The sequence below is a fragment of the Callospermophilus lateralis genome, chromosome 9 (genome assembly GCF_048772815.1).
Source record: "Callospermophilus lateralis isolate mCalLat2 chromosome 9, mCalLat2.hap1, whole genome shotgun sequence".
Taxonomy (NCBI): Eukaryota; Metazoa; Chordata; class Mammalia; order Rodentia; family Sciuridae; genus Callospermophilus; species Callospermophilus lateralis.
This window is the reverse complement of record NC_135313.1, coordinates 34,194,643-34,210,884: the sequence shown is the minus strand read 5'-3', so window position 1 is coordinate 34,210,884 and position 16,242 is coordinate 34,194,643. Positions and strand designations below refer to the sequence as shown.

Genomic DNA, 16,242 nt, shown 5'->3' with positions numbered 1-16,242 from the left:
AAGCAATGCAGGAGGAGGGCTCAGCTACACCTAGCTGTCTATCATTGTCCAACCTTCCTGGAAATACCCCTTCATCAGGAATCTGGAGGCCACTGGCTTCAAATTCATTATAATGCCAAATTTTCCACCCAGTAGGGGTTCCCTCTGCCACCTGTGAACACAGGTATAAAGAAGCATGATCTGGAACTGAACATGCTCAGGAATGTGCCAGCTTGTGCCTGTGTTTTTTACATGTGATGACAAGTCTTTCACCCTGAAAAAAAGTACAACTAATGAAACCTCCTGGGCCATCTTGCGCCCAGCAAGAAGGTATAAAATTCTTAGGGAAATTAATGCTCCATAACAAAATTCCTTTAGATTATATTCCAGCCAAGCAAGAAGGTTATTTTTCTACTGCCAATATACTTCCCACTGCATGAATATTAACACTTGTGAAATCCATGAGCACCTTGAAAAGATTCAAAACAGGCATCTAGGCTTTTATAAATATCTACCGAAGCAACTGGGAATAAATGACTGATCCACCAGATTATTCTCCTGGCTCCCCTAGTGCATTACATCTTCATTTTCTTGGCTACTTAAATGAGGAATGTCCACTTTACCAATCTGATCTATGATTTATGCCATAATGAAATGTACTTCAATCTGCTGTTATAAAACAGTTTCAAAAGGAGCTCAAATTTATGGTGTTATAGCTTACAGTCCATGATGATCCTTACCTCATTTTAGCACCCACATGGCTTTACTCAATTGCACACAGTTTCGATTAAATTAAGGCTAATTAAGCCAAATCATTCACCTATTAAATTAAGGCTAATTAAGCCAAATCATTTCTCCTCTTCAGGCTAGGAGGGTTCCCAGCACCTTACAGCCCAGATCTTTGAACTGGCCTTCTTAAGCATTTCAACTGAGCATTCACAGGAAGGAGCCCAACACCTACTTGTCACAAGTCTTACCTGCATGAATAGGGCTGAGGTCTTCCCAGTAAGGGTTCCCCCTGCCTTCCTTGTTTGGGGGACACCGGTAACCAGTTTGGGACCCCGCCCAGTGCGCCCCTTGCTTACTACAAGTAGTAGACCTTTCCTCAGCCTTCTGCCTGTGCAGATTGGCTTTGCAGTCACCCAGGGGCGATCTCCTGGGGTTCGGTTACCCCTCCCCGGTGAAAACTCACAGGCCGTGAAAATACAACCTGTGACGGAAAAACCGATGCCCAGCCCTCTCAGGGAACACCTACTGGATGAAAAATTGCCCTGGGAAAATAGCTAGGACCAAGAAAGCCCTGCACAGGGACCCACCAGGTCTCCCGAGGGAGATAGTCTCCAGTCTCTTGGAGCCGAGAAGCAACCTGGAAATCCTCTGGGCGCTGCTGCCCCAAGGGCTGGTGAGAAACCCCGCTCCCTGTAGGGCTAGGAGAGGTGCCAGCAGCCAGAACTCGACCTTCCTCCAGCCTCGCTGAGGCAGAGCCTTGCTACCAAGCTGTTTTAGTCACCTTTCTTCCCTACTGTGACTAAAAGGACTCAACCAGCACAATTATAGAGGAGGGAAAGTTTATTTAAGGGAGCACAGTTTCAGATGCTTTAGTCCATAGAAGGAGGCCTCCATTCCTCTGGGGTTGGGGTGAGGCAGAACTTCCTGGAAGCAGAGGGGAACAGCTCACTTGGTGTCAGAAAGCAGAAGGAGAGACTGGTCTGCCTATTGGCTCCACCAGCAGCTATTCCCCATAACCATGCCCCCAGGGAATGGCTTCCTCTGGCCACACCCCCACTGGCCTCCAGTTACCACTCAGTCAATCCCCTCAGGGGATTCACCGATTAAATTAAGGCTAATTAAGCCAAATCATTGCTCCTCCAAACCTCGTGCCTTTGGGGCACAGCACACCTAAACCTTAACACGGGCTCCTGGAGGAACAAATCAGGAGGCAGAAAGCTGGGGGGGCAACACCGAGGGAATCCCTAGGAAAAACATACATTTACCTAAGTACAAACAAGTAATAAAATTATTAAAAGTCTACACGAAAACAATACAAAACGCACAGCAAAATCTACCAAAGGAAGAATTTCTTTAGAATAAACAAAACAGAGCCCTACAAGGAAACTGCAAATGGTGTTTGTTGCAGGGTGTGATCTTGGATTGCGATATCCCCGTGGGATGTTACGGAGATCTTTTCCACCGAAACCTAAAATTTCCAAGATTCAAAAAAGACACCGGTATTGGTGACAGCTACAAGTCCCAATAGCCAATGTTCCCTGGGTTCTACGTGAGTGAAAAACCACAGGCAGCTGCAGGCCGCGGTTGAATAAGGAGTAATGGAACTGGCGCGACCAAGAAATGGCTTTGGTGGCCACACCGCATTTCCCTGGGAGGAGCAAACCCCAAACATAGTCAAAGCGGGACTCTCCATTGCAAAGCAAAACTTGTTAGGTAAAACTGCAGATAGAACTAAAGTGGCAATTGTTGAACTGGCCTTTCAGAAAAATGGCATTCGCCAGTACCCACGTTTGTACCCGACATAACCATCACCCACAAAGCTGAAATGGAGTTTGCTCTCACGAATCCGGAACTTTCTTCCACTTAAATGCCAGGCGCTGCTGCTAAAACCGAGTTCTTAGGACTAAACATCGGAGGCTGGAATAAACACTAAGAAATGGCCAATCCCGGACTTGCTCGGAGGAAGCGATCGCCCTCCGGTGTTAAGTCTTAACTGGCCATGGACAAACGGGGTCTCCAAGACCAGGAAACCCAACTCGGAACCCCAGGACGCGATTCGGCTTCTAGCTTCCAGTCCAATCAGGACACTTCTGGTCCTTGGGCAGACAAGGAATGGAAATCACTGGTGCCTCTAAATGGAAGCTTGCTAAACCAAAAAACGCGCGAGGCAGGGAGGCCAGGGATCCTGCGACAGAGGCGCGGCGGTCATTGAAACAAAACTCGGTTCTTTGGCGGCGAAGGAGAGGAGGGCATCGGGAAGACTGTGCTGGGAAAGAAAAAGCTCAGGCGCCGCTACAGCCAAAGGACTCGGGAACAGAGGCGCCGCGGCCCTGCCAGCCTGGCTGCCACTAAGGAACTCTGTACTGGGCATCCGCGGAAACTGCACGTTAGAACCCATCAGAGCTGTGTATTGGCCTGTGCCACCGAGAAAACGCACGCACAGAACAACTAGCTGAAGCGAGACCAAGAGAAAGTGGGCGGGAGCGAATGGTGTGCTGGGATTCCCAAAGGACCTCAACTAGCCTTGCTGCCAGCGACAAACTTCCACCTTGGCGCCAACCATGGTGCTGTTACCTAGAATCTGGCGACGCAAAGAAAGGAGCCTTACTGCCACCCAGGCTTGGTGCAAATATGTGCTGTATCAGGAAAACTGTCGGGGGCACGCTGCTGGTCAGAGAGCAAATGGGAACACGGGGAAAGGTGACCGGGAAAGGCTGCACCAACTGGCCTAGGAAGGAGAAAGGGACCCCCAACTAAAGGCAGTGCTAAGAAGAAAAAGCAGGCTCTTTTTCTTTAGGGTGCCGCGCAAGTGAACTCCGATTCCAGCTGCTGGCTTCACTGGACCCTGCCTGAAAAAGCCAAACCCAGCTTATGGCTTTGCAGAGGCCCAAGGCATTGCTTCTGGCTCCATCAGCGGTGCAGCAAGTAAATCTACGCCACCTGGTAGCGGCAATGTCGGTGAGTCAATTCGTCTAGTGGGATTTCCACTCCTACTGGCTGTCCCCAAACCTGCCGCAGTCTCTGGCTGGGCACAAATCACGAGTCTCCACACAGCTTGTAGATTCAAACAGCAATTCTTTATTCCCGAACTCACACAGGCCGTCTACAAACACGTTCTGGGGGAATCCACGTTCTCTGCCCAAATCCACTCTCTCCCAAATCCTCACTCTGCCCAAATCCACTACTCTGCCCAAATCCTCTCCCATGGGCTTCTGTCTCCCGAAATATACTGTCTGACCCTAAGCACTCAAGAGGAACTCAGCAGCAGGATATGCCCTATTCTAAAGGGGGAACACCCTAATCTCCTATTATGCTAAACTGTCCTATTCTAAAGGGGGAACACCCTAAACATGGATCCTGCCCTGGTCCTTGAGCAAGGTCACCTTTCAGAAGTCCTTCCACTAGACAGCATGGGAGTAAGCTGGCAAGGAATTTGTCATACCTACTTGTCTGATGGCTCCCAGCACAAACCTGCGCTTCCGAAATAACAAAAACTTTCTTTTTCTTGGCGAAGTCCGGGCCCCCAATTACCGAAGTCTCCAGCAACTAACTCGGAGGGCTGCACGTGGTGAGAGCAGGCTGAGTCTCCTTGAAGGTGGGAACGGATCAGGCTGGTCTAATGGAAAAGTAAGGTATCCTGGACACCAACAGCTCTGCTAGCAGGAAGCAGTGCTGGGCCCTCCTTGCATGCCACCCCTCCGTCTTGGTCTGGGGCCCTCTCCTCTTATAGACACCTCAGCGCTTTTAAGGGGAGTCAAGAGAAACCCATTTTTCCCCCCCGAAAGGAAACTCTGCCCCTAAACCTTCAAACTAGGGCTCCAGAATTACTTAGCTGAGGTTCTGTTAAATTAAGGTTTTAAATGAGTCATTGATGGCTTCTCTGTCTTGAGATGTTGCAATGGTGACGAAGTGTCAAGCACTTGAATCCTCCCTTTCCACTCACTTTTCAAGTTAGACTTATGCCTCTGAATTGCTTTTTGCTAGAAAGTATAGAGGCGCCACTGCACAGAAGTTACAGCTACCTTATCAGGACCAAGAGGCCAGGGCAGAGAGCTGTTTAAAGCAAAACTGGGGGCTCATCAGTCCTATTACTCACTCACCCACCCCTTGCCTACTTCATTCATTCACACTTTGCACTACTGCAGATTGAACCTAGGTACTTGAGGCATGCCGGGCAAGCACTATAGCGCTGAGCTAAATCCCCAACATTTCCCCTCCACCCTAGCCTTGCATCTTGGCAGAAATATTGGAATTAGCACCCCTAGTGTTAAGGGTTACCAACTCCAGTTTAGGAATCTAAAGAGGAGTTTGGTAGGAGTTACTCCTCTGAAGGAGTGAGTATGCTGCATCCAACAAACTTGGAAGAGCTCCCTTGGTATCAGGCACGTCCAGAGCCCCCTATTCCAAGGAGGCTGAGACAAGCACACACATGGGCCCCATCACTGGATGAGTTCACTGGATGAAGTCAGCAGTATTGCCAATGGCATTGGCAATTCTCTCTCTTTTTTAAATGTTGTCAATTCACACACAACAAATGAACATATTTATGAACTACAATGTGATATTTCTATACATACATACATTTTTGAACCTGTGCCTGTCTCATTCTTAAAAGCTTATCGTTGAGAAGTTTTTTTTCCATGACCCAGGTGTGGAGAGTCCATTCTCTCCACTGAACTCTATAACCTGCCACTATTGGCCACAGCTTAGAATCATCTGCCTCTTCTTTTGTCCATTGTTTCCTTCCTTCCTTCCTTTGTCCCTGTCCCTCCTTTCCTTCACTTTTTATTTTTACTTTCTCCTCTTTCCCTTTTAATTTTTGTTATGACTCTTTCCTCTTTCTTCCCTTCTTTCGCATGATTATTCCTACCATTGTCTCTTCCCCCACCACAGCTCATATAAAAGGCTGGTTCTGATAGAGTCATCATGAACATTAGGTTACTTTGCATTTGACCAGCCTCCATGGGGTATGAGAGTTGTCTCTTGACTTTAACTTGATTTTCTCTCACAAACATAAGCTCTTCAAAAGCAGGAAGCAGCTCTTCAAGTCTCTATATGCAGCATCCATCATAGAATTTCACTCATGACAGGTTACCACTCATGCTCCCTAAATATCTGAATTAAACTGACTTGGTTCCATTGAAGATAAATGTCTGGTCAAGGAAAGCTCTGCTTTCATGCACTCCCATTTTTGTGTCTAGAATGTCTGATAAACTGAAGGAAACGTCCACTAGAATGTAACTGCTCCAAGCCTATGACATGAGGAAATCAATAAGTTCACAGCAGAAACACACATTAGAAACCTTTATAATTTATTAATCATTTAGGTTGTATTTATGATTTCATCAATTATGATAATACAATAATCATAATTTAACAACTTATTTTCTGCTTTGAGCTGTCTACTTATCACTCATGGATGGATTGTCTCATGATACTACCTAGGAAAGGTTTTGTTTTCAGTTCACAGATGGAAACATGAAGACTATAGATATTAAATCACCTGCTGAGTGTCATATCTATAAAGTTGTAGGAATGGAACTTAAACTTGTGAAATTCAGGACCTTTGCGTTGGTCTTCCCTATCAGAGGTATTTACCACAATTTTAGAAAGTTCTTTAATGTAGTTATTCATTAAAAACATAAAAATAAAAACAAAATAAAATTTGGAATCAACAATTACAATTACAATTTGTAATTCAACAATTACAAATTACACCTGAACCCACCACATCTGAATACTCTTTCAACTCTCTCTGTGTGCCTCTCTCTCCTCAGAGACCAGGGTATTCACAAGTACGGAGGAGGAATGTATTGCACAGATGGCCAACATCTCAGACTCAAGCAGAATTGTCCTGAGAATCAAAGGAGGGAAACCTACAGAAGTTATGAAGTATTTATTAGACATTTTTGGATGGTGGTAGGGAGTTCTGAAGATTTGCTTACCCATCAAAATACATCCGCAGGCCTTCTTATATTATATTTTGAGACATGGTCTCACTAAGTTGTTTAGGGCCTCCTTAACTTGCTTGAGGCTGGCTTTGAACTTAAGATCATCCTACCTCAGCCTCCTGAGTCCTAGAGTAACAGTCAAGCAAAACCACACCCAGCCTGGGAACGATATTCTAAATTGCTCCTCAAGTTGAATCCCCTTCATGTATAGTTTGCCACATGAATTTCCTTGATTACTATTTTGGCTGTGCTCATGGTAACCCAACCCTTGTCCTCCAGAAAATCCCTTCCCCTGTACTATCCATCCCTAACTTCTTCTTATCTTCTCTCTCCTTTTGTGTGTGTTTGTTTGAGAAGGGACCCTGGATATTAATTAATTACTTTATTGATTGATTTACTGTACCAGGGTGTAATGGTTATTTTGAATTACCAAATTGATTAGATTAAGAGATGCAGAGGATTAAGAGGCTTATGGGTGTGTCAATGAGGATGTGTCTAGACAGGTTTGGCATGTGGGATAGCCAACGGAAACGGAGACCTCATTAAGCATGGTCAGTACCATCCAATAAGATGATGGCTTGGATAGAATGAAAATTGGAAGAACAAGGAAAGCAGCAGCAGATGCAAGCTGATTCCTCTTGAACAGTTCCTGATTGCTGCTGTGATTGAATGAATGTCAGACTCTTGCTTCTTCCAAAGCAGGCTCTGCCAGTGATTCTCCAGAAGCCTTTGGTCTATTACAAGGGGAGCACCCTAATTTCTCTTGTTCTGGGAATTCCGCCTCTTGGACTGTGCAGATACTTTGTTTTTCCAGTTCTCCAGCATACAGACTGCCATTGTGGAAGATCCAGCTTCTGGTGGGTAAGTCAACCTAATAAGTTCCCTTCTTATAATCATACTTACTGTTGATTCTATTCCTTTCAAGAACCATAATGCACAGGGATTGAGCCCAAACTGCTTAATCACTGAGCCACATTCTCAGAATTTTTTTCCCAGACAATGTCTCCCAAATTGCTTAGGGTCTAGCTAAATTGCTGAGGCTGGCTTTGAACTTGCAATCTTCCAGCCTCAGCCTCCTCCAAGACTAACTCTCTCTCTCTCTCTCTCTCTCTCTCTCTCTCTCTTTCTCTCTCTCTCTCTCTCTCTCTCTCTCTCTCTCTCTCTCCCATCCCTCTCCCTCTCTTTCTCCCTCTTCTCTCTCTTTCTCTCCTTGGAGACCAGGTAGTAAGGTGTAGGCCATGGCAACCAGTGATGGGTATCCTGGGATTTTTCAAAATTGTTTTAAACCTGTCTATCAACAAAATCAATTCAATCAAACACTGACATCCAAGATGATTGAATTTTGCCTTCAGCAGGAATGTACTCATGAGATCCTATCTCCACTAACTTCTACACTTCTTGACTTCAGGTCAAGAGGAGCCCAGAAGAGTAGAAATCATCAGGCAAGGGGACTCTGAAGACTTTTCCTCCTCTGAGAGTCTGCAGCTATGGAGAAGCATCTCCCCAGCTGTGTGAGGGAGGCCTGGGATTGTGGAGATGATGCTCCAGGGCCACAGGCACTGTCAGCCCTCATGGAAGCAGATCCTAGGCCCTGGCCTCTGTCTTTTTATCCTAGGCTGGGCTTCCTTTCTTGGAATCACCAGGACTTTTAACCGTGAAACACTTTTAAAACCCTGTGGGTTTCTTGGCTCTGACTGCCCCCTCCATGGATTCAGATTGCACAGCACTTTCAGAAGAGGCACAGAGCTGCCTGCCTGCCCAGGCCCAAAGCCTCTGACCCAGTAGGAGCTGCAGACCGCACTAGGGGAATTGGATGCCTCTAAGAAACTAGGCAGACCAATGCCCATGCTCTTTCCAGCATCGTGCTATGCGGATGTCAAGAGCCACTGCCTGAGGTTTCCACTCCCATGAAGAGACTTTAGATTTTAAGGCTCTGGACTCCTGGCTGCCTGCCTTTGGCTTGAGAGCACTGGCGACTCTCTGAACATGCTGCAATGGATGATCCTCTGAGAAGAAACAATGTTAAAATAAACAATTCTCAGATTAGTAATCAAGTGAGAAGTTTATGCCTTCTTGAATTTTCATAAAATTTTCTGTCCCTTGCATAATAAAATTATAGAAACAATTGTTTTTCACTTGTGTGTTTGATTTGGAGATTGGGAAATGAAAGGCAGGTTGGCTGGATGCCAGTATGGGCCCTGCACAGGTTATCCTTTCTTTGCTAGACAAGGGATGGATGCTGGGGTCCCCTTGCACAGAGGGCAGACAGGGTTCTCCATTGCCTGTTGATCCTGCGTGGTATTAATGTATGATCAATGTTAATTACAAGTATTCTTCAACTCATTCCACTTCTGTAATTGTTCTGGGGACAAACATTCACAGGGCTTAATCCCACAGTTGTCTGAACGTTTGGACTTCTATAGTCAATTGCAAAAGTCTTACTTTTACACTGTTGATACACACCACAGGGAGATGTTCTACTTTGTCAAATTCAAAAAGAATATTTCAAGGAAAGGCAAAACAGCTAAGTAAAGTATATTCCCAGAGAAACTGATGACCCATATCAGTTGTAGAGATGTTCATGTGTCTTCAAGGAAGTACCTCAAATTTCAGCATATAGGTTTCTTAAAATTTTTATCTATTTTTATGTATTTTATTTTTTAAGAGGGAGAGAATTTTTTAATATTTATCTTTTAGTTTTCAGTGGACACAACATCTTTATTTTTACGTGGTGCTGAGGATCGAACCCAGTGCCCTGCGCGAGCCAGGCGAGCGCGATACCGCTTGAGCCACATCCCTAGCCCAATCTATTTTTATTTTTTTAAGTGTTGAACAATATAAACACAATCAGGAAGAATCAGAAATGAAGGGCAGTCCCTAATTTAATACTTTATTTCATGCACAAGTTTTTCAGCATCAATTGCAAAATACATTATTGAAATATGAAATATTGATGCAATTGAAATATATCTTGGATTCACACACTGGCAGTTCTCTATAATCCAACTTTCAAATAGTCACTAATAGAATTAGGAGTAGAGGTCTACAGTTTTTCCCGTTCCTCTTCAATATTTTGAAAAAGATTGAGAGTAGTCAGCCATGCTTCTTTTAATTTTTCATAGAATTCACTGATGAAACTACTATGCCCAGAGCTTTCACTTATTAGGATTTATTTTTCCCTAGTGGTGGTCACTGAACCCAGGCAGGGCCTCCAGCAAATGCTCTATACCATTCAGCTACAACCCCAGCCTCACCTTGTGTTTGATTACCTATTCAAGTTGTAGATCTGTTCTGGTGTTCTTGTTGATTCAGTCTTGTTAGTCTTTGTTAATGTCAGCATTCATTCAAGCTGATAGGATTAAGACATGCCAATGATTAAGAGGCTTTGGGTGTGTCAATGAAGGTGTGATTGGCATGTGGGATAGCAATTGAAATGGAGACCCTCCCTAAAGTTGAGCAGTGTCCTCCAAAAGGATGGTAGCTAGGATAGAATAAAAGGTAGAAGAACAAGGCAGCAGCAGCAGGTGCAAGTGCTCATCTTCTTGATTGCTGATGCCATCACTTGAGGATATCGGATTCTTGCTTCTTCACTCCTCCAAAGTGGACTCTGACAGGGATTGTCCAGGGAGTTTCCAGAAGCCTTCTGTTCAGACTAGGAGAACACTGTTGATCTCTCTTCTTTCCAGGGCTTCAGCCACTTATGCAGCTACTGGTACCTCCAGCTCTACAGCCTGCAAACGGCCATTGGGGACTACCCAGCTTCTGGTCAGGTAAGCCAATCTAATCAATTCCCTTTTTATAATCATACGTCCTATTGATTCTCTTCCTTTTGAAAACCCTGTCTAATACACCTTCCTGGTCACTGTTTCTGCTTTATCCCATAAATTTTGGTATAGTGTGTTTCCATTGTTATTAGTTATCTATGTATTTCTTCTATTTCTTGTGCTTTTTTTCCTTGATCAGAATATTATTTTAAATGTTTTTTTTTTTGCTCTCCACAATTTTGTGAATTTTCACTTCCCATTTTTATTATGAATTTCTAGCACCATTCTATTGGGTGTTTAGAAGATACTGACTGCAAAATAGTTTAAAAAAATCTCCAGTATGAGCCATAAATACACTTAATGAGGGATTATGGCCTCATTTACTCCAAAGAGCCCCAAGTCCTCCTATTATCATATTAGGGATTCATTTATCAAGTTATGAATTGGACGGAGTTGGGTATGAGGTGATAGGTCAATCAAGATTATAGTACCAACTCTGAAAAACAAAACTCATTTCCCATTTTTAAATTGCTTATTCACAAGTACTCTACCACACAGGCAGAGTTCAGGAATGAAAAGGGTTACAAACAAATCATTTTGTGATTATCTAAACATTCTGCTGAAAACCCTGCTAAAGCCAGAAGTAAAATGTATATTTTTCAGTGTCTTGTATGGAGCAAGTCTTCCGATTACAGAGACTAACAAATAATTGTTGTTGTTGTTAATCTCATTAATTGGGCTTTCTGATGAAATTTCATTTCAGGATTAAAACAAACACCACCCATATTCCCAGTCTGTGGTTAGAAACTCCCTGGAGGCCAGAGAAGTTTCAGAACACCAAATCTGCTGCCTGCTGAGTCCCGCATACTTGGTGGTACCTTGTGTAAGGCCCCAAACATCATGGAACAGCACTTTCTCTTCTGTGTGTCACAGGCTTGGAATTCTATAGAGCAGGCACCAGGGCTCCAGAGGCCTCTGATCCTGAGCTCAATATTTCCTGGGGCCCAGCTGTTGCCCTTCTACCTCCAGCCACAAGTTATCACCCATGACAGCCAAGACTTGCACTGCAGTCTGCATTCTACACCCCAAGGGCTTCTTCTCTGGCATTGGTCATGGAAAGATGACTTTCCAAAAGCACATGGCACCTTGCACCAGGACACAGAGATTCCTGTACTGGACTGGGCTTCTGCAACCCAGAAGAAGTCGCAGGCTCCCCCAGGAAAGTCGGGGGTCTCAAAGGTGCCCCGCCATCGACCACCCTCTGGGGTTCCCTTGTGTTCCAGGTGCAAGTGTGAGGGAGGTCTTGAGCCCAAGACCTCTGGTAGTAGTGACCCTTGTAAGAGTGCTCTTCTCCCTGCCCCCGTCAGAGGCCAGGAGACCAGCCAAGGCTGCTGGGAGTGGATCCAGGTCCTTCTGTGCAAGGTTCCCTGAGGCTGCTTGAGTCTGCAACCTTTGGGACCCAGGAGTGCTGAGATTTCTGCTGCAACCATTTTTGGAGGAGTGTTTTGTTAGGAATACCTAGAAGTAAAGCTTGGGTTTCCTACTCCACCATGGAGACTTCAGAGCTGGTGTTTCATTCTGTTTTCTCAATAAATTTTTGCCAAAATGTGAAATTTTTACATGTAGTGTACTCCTGTTTGGGAATGCTGGGTGGTGAGACACCACATCCAGATCTAAGGGGGTCAAGTCTGGATCTAAGGGTGCCCTCCCTCATTGTTCTTGCTCTGCTTATCAGCAGGGTGGACTGGCAGCATCTTCTCAATAGAAGTGGGTAGCCAGGGCACTGGTGGATTGGGTGTTCTACAAGCAGGGCATCTCTAAGCAGATACACAGCAGCCTTGAGTAGCCAGATGGGAAATGATCTTCCTGTGGTACCCTGCTATCTATTTCCCCAAGGCTATTTTCCGGGGTGCCCTGACACCTTGCAGTTGACTAAGTCCCACCTCTGCCTGTCTTCCTTTCAAACCCACCTACAACCTTCTGCTTCTTGGGACTCAGAGTCTGCCCAGGGAGTTAGGATTCAAAAGAGTCAAGAAGCCAAAGTAGAAGATCAAGTCCAGCCAGGGGAGGGCAGGCAAGCTTCCCAGACTGGGTCATAGCTGCCACTACACACCTGACTGCACTCACTGCAAGGCCTTACAACAGACACCAGCAGCTACAACTCCAAACTCTGGACCTTGGTATTCACCCATTGGCATAGATCTTCCAGAAGACTCCACCCAGAGGGTCTTGCTTCCAGGAGACCTCCAAGGAACTTCCCCAAGGGAGGTCTTCTTGGACCCTACTTTTCCTAGCATTTTTAAAATTTGAACTTGAAATCATGGGACTTTGGTTTTTGACAACCTTACAAGATGTATCTCCAGTACTTTTTAGTTCTTGTTTTGAGACTTGATCTAATGAAGTTGCTAAATCATCTCTTGAATTTTTTTTTTCATACCAGGATTGAACTAAGGGGTACTCAACCACTGAGCCACATATCCAGCCCTTTTTCATATTTAATTTAGAGGCAGGGTCTCACTTAGTTGTGTAGCACCTCACCTTTGCTGTTGCTGGCTTAGAACTCCCAATTCTCCTTTTTCAGCCTTCCCAGCCACTGGAGTTACAGGTGTGTGTCACCCTACCCGCCTTTTCTTGAATTTGTAATCCTCTTGTGCCAGCCTTCTAGGTCACTGAGGTTATAAGCCTGTACAGTCCTTATCCACATGGAAGGATTTATTTATTTTTCTAATTTAAAGACAGATTGAAAAGATTTTTTCTGCCTTTTTTTGGTAGAATGAATGACCCAGACCCTAAGCTGATACAAGACAGAGAAGAAGTTAAACCTCTTTCTTCACAGTGTCTGGATTTAATATTTAGTTACTTCTAAAGTACTTAAACAAACTAGAATAAAATCTAACCACAGAAGTTGCATTAGTCAAAGATTTATATGCAAATACTTTATGAAAGACACATTGCTAGAGTAATGGACAGGAGTTGGGGGAGTAGAACATGAACAGAGAAGAAAGCAAGCAAAGGTGAAATTTTCAGTAAAGTTCCAACTTCAATCTGACGCCCAAGGTTGTTTTGGGGTGTTCGTTTCTTACTACTGCAATTTGTCCTGCTTGCACATGGGGTGTTGGGCTTCCTGATTATGGACCAGTCAGCCACTAACTAGTGGACAATCCTGGGTGGAGGGAATCTATGTTCCAGTATCTATCTGCTCTTCACAAGTCCTGGAGATGAAACAGCATGAGTAATCCAACAAGAGTCCTCTGGAGAAGGGCCATTAGAAGCAAAGCCTTGGCAGTCTACTACAGGATGGTAGTCCAATTAGAGGGGTCGTTCCTGGATACATTTCAGCCTAATCATCTTTTCTTGACCAAGATCCTGAAAGTCAAAAGCATATCAATAGATGATGTAAAACTGAAGTACAGTTTGTTTCTATATCTTCATTTTCCATTGACAGAAACTTCCCCAATTCTGTGATTTTCTCACATTTCCTTTAATTTCAGGGACCATAGGAGAGAGGTCTCAGGAGGAATCAAATATTCCTTAGACTTCTTAGATTCCAGACAGTAAAAAAAAATGTTTCCCTTATATAAGCCACAAATTCTGTGGTATTTTGTTATACTATCCCTAACAAACTAATACACATGTCTATCCAAACTATTATGTCCTTAGTTTCTCATTCCAATACCCATTCCTGGGTATGTATGAGGAGATGACTATCTGGCAGAATAACAATCTGTTCTCTGCTCAGTGTTTTGTGCTTACTGAGTTAGGCATTTCAGATACAAACTCCAGAATGGAATGGTATAGTTTGTCCAGGAGGAAACATTAAATAGACTTTCATTCCACATTCCCTGGTACTGTGTTCTCAGCAGTCAGGAAATTATTCTCAAGTCTATAGCATTGAGACCATAGTCATATCAGTATGATGACCAGATGCACTAAAACTAGGATCCAAGTGCATTTATTTTCAGAGCATTAGTAAAGGCTGGGTTGGAGGCCAGTTCTATAAGTGCTTCTTAGGAATGCTAAGTAAACAGAAGTCAAACAATCTCTGTCATGTCTATCATTCTGAAAAATAAATCTAGAAAATCAAAGTCATACATCTCTTTATAACTGCCTTCCAAAGGAAACAATTTCTTTGATGATTTTTATTGGAATAGTAAGTTCATCAAATAAATCCAGAGGCCAAATAAAACTTTTCTAAATAGAAATAGAAAACTGAATTAAAATATTAGAACAGAGGAAACTGAATGGCTATGTGCATCTCTTTTTGAAATCCTAGTAAATGTCCCTGAAGTACAGAGTGCCTCCCAGTAGGCACCCAGCATCTTTCTTCACCTTCTCTATTGGAACCTCACAGAAACATGGGAAATAAACATGGAAAGTAACTGAAGGTCAGAGAACTCACTGGGTATCTTGCCTTGGACCAAAATAATAAATGAATAGAATAGAAAAGCATAGAAAGTTTTAGAGTAGTTCTTACATGGAAGCATCTAATGAAAGTATTCAGAAAGCTAAAAGGCAATTTAGATTCTGGTTGATAATATTGCAACAATCAAGAACACCGTATCTAATTCACTATTTTAACAAAAATATAGTTCGTTATTCAGTAAAACCTTAAGTGGTATTCCTCAAAATTTATTAACAATAATCAAATACAAGAAGCCAAAGGCAGGAACAGAAGCAAATTTACTAAAGTTAGGTCACTCTTGAAAAAATGCAAAGACAAAGAGCTAGAGTCTGCCCTTTAGATTCACAGGTGATTTAGCTTTTTTTTTTTTTTTTTTTTTTTTTAATTTTTTTTGTGATCTCTTCAGGGAATTAGAAATTCACCAAGCAATTCTTTTCCATTATTTATTCAGCCAGAAAAAAAAAAAGTACAGCAATCTACAGATAGTGAAAGGTCTGTCTGAGCTGGAGGTACATATAAGGTAGGAAACCACCCTAACTGTGATGGTCATGGTCTGTGTCAATTTGGATAGGCTGTATTCACCAGTTATGGCATCACACATCAATCTACTTTTGCTGTGGAAGTATTTTGTAGGTATGATTAAAACCCATGGTTAATTGACTTTAAGTTTAGGAGATTATTCTAGATGAGTTGGGTGGACCTGATTCCGTAACTGAAAGAGCAGAATTGACTACCCTGAGGAAGAAATCTCACCTGGGGACAGCAGCTTGTGTGCCTGCAAAAAGTTGCAGCCTACCCTTCCGGATGGGCTATTGTGTTGATTTCAGAAATGACGACCCAGCATCCACAATACTCTAAGCCAATTCATATATACAATTGGTTCTCCATGTCTGTGTATTCGGCATCTAAGGATTCAAATAACCACAGATAAAAAAATAGTTAGAAAAAAAATTGTCTTTACTAAACATATATTGGCATTTCTCTTGTCATTATTCCTCCCCAAATCCAGTGTTACAACTACTTACATAGCAGATACATTGTGTTAGGTATTATGAGTAATCTAGAGGTTTTTAAGATTTTTTTAGAGTATATATGAGGATGTATATAGGTAATATGGAAATATCTACAATATTTTATATTAGAGACTTGTGCATCCATAAATTTTGGTATACATTGGGGTGGGGGACTAGAGCCAATCCCCTGCAGATCCCAAGGAACAACTATATGTAAATGAATATATACAAGTATGTGTGTATGAATATGTATATATATGTTATCTATAAATCATATATACATAAATATGCATGTATATAGATATATAGGACCCTCCTGGTTCTGCTTCATTACTTGAATTCTGTATACTAATTATTTGAACAATGAGAATTCAAAATAATTGTTAACTAAGTAAAAAGGTATT

General features: G+C 43.1%; 1 long non-coding RNA gene across 2 annotated transcripts; it reads left to right on the top strand.

The window, feature by feature from the left end:
• The first annotated feature begins 2,420 nt into the window (after positions 1-2,420).
• Positions 2,421-8,767, top strand: LOC143406929 (uncharacterized). Of its 2 annotated transcripts, none has more exons than XR_013092309.2 (4): positions 2,421-3,666; positions 4,223-4,335; positions 7,362-7,516; positions 8,068-8,767. It is a non-coding gene; the product is annotated as an uncharacterized LOC143406929 (long non-coding RNA). The 2 variants fall into 2 exon arrangements; XR_013155593.1 differs by having other exon boundaries at positions 4,223-4,340.
• Positions 8,768-16,242: the final 7,475 nt, after the last annotated feature.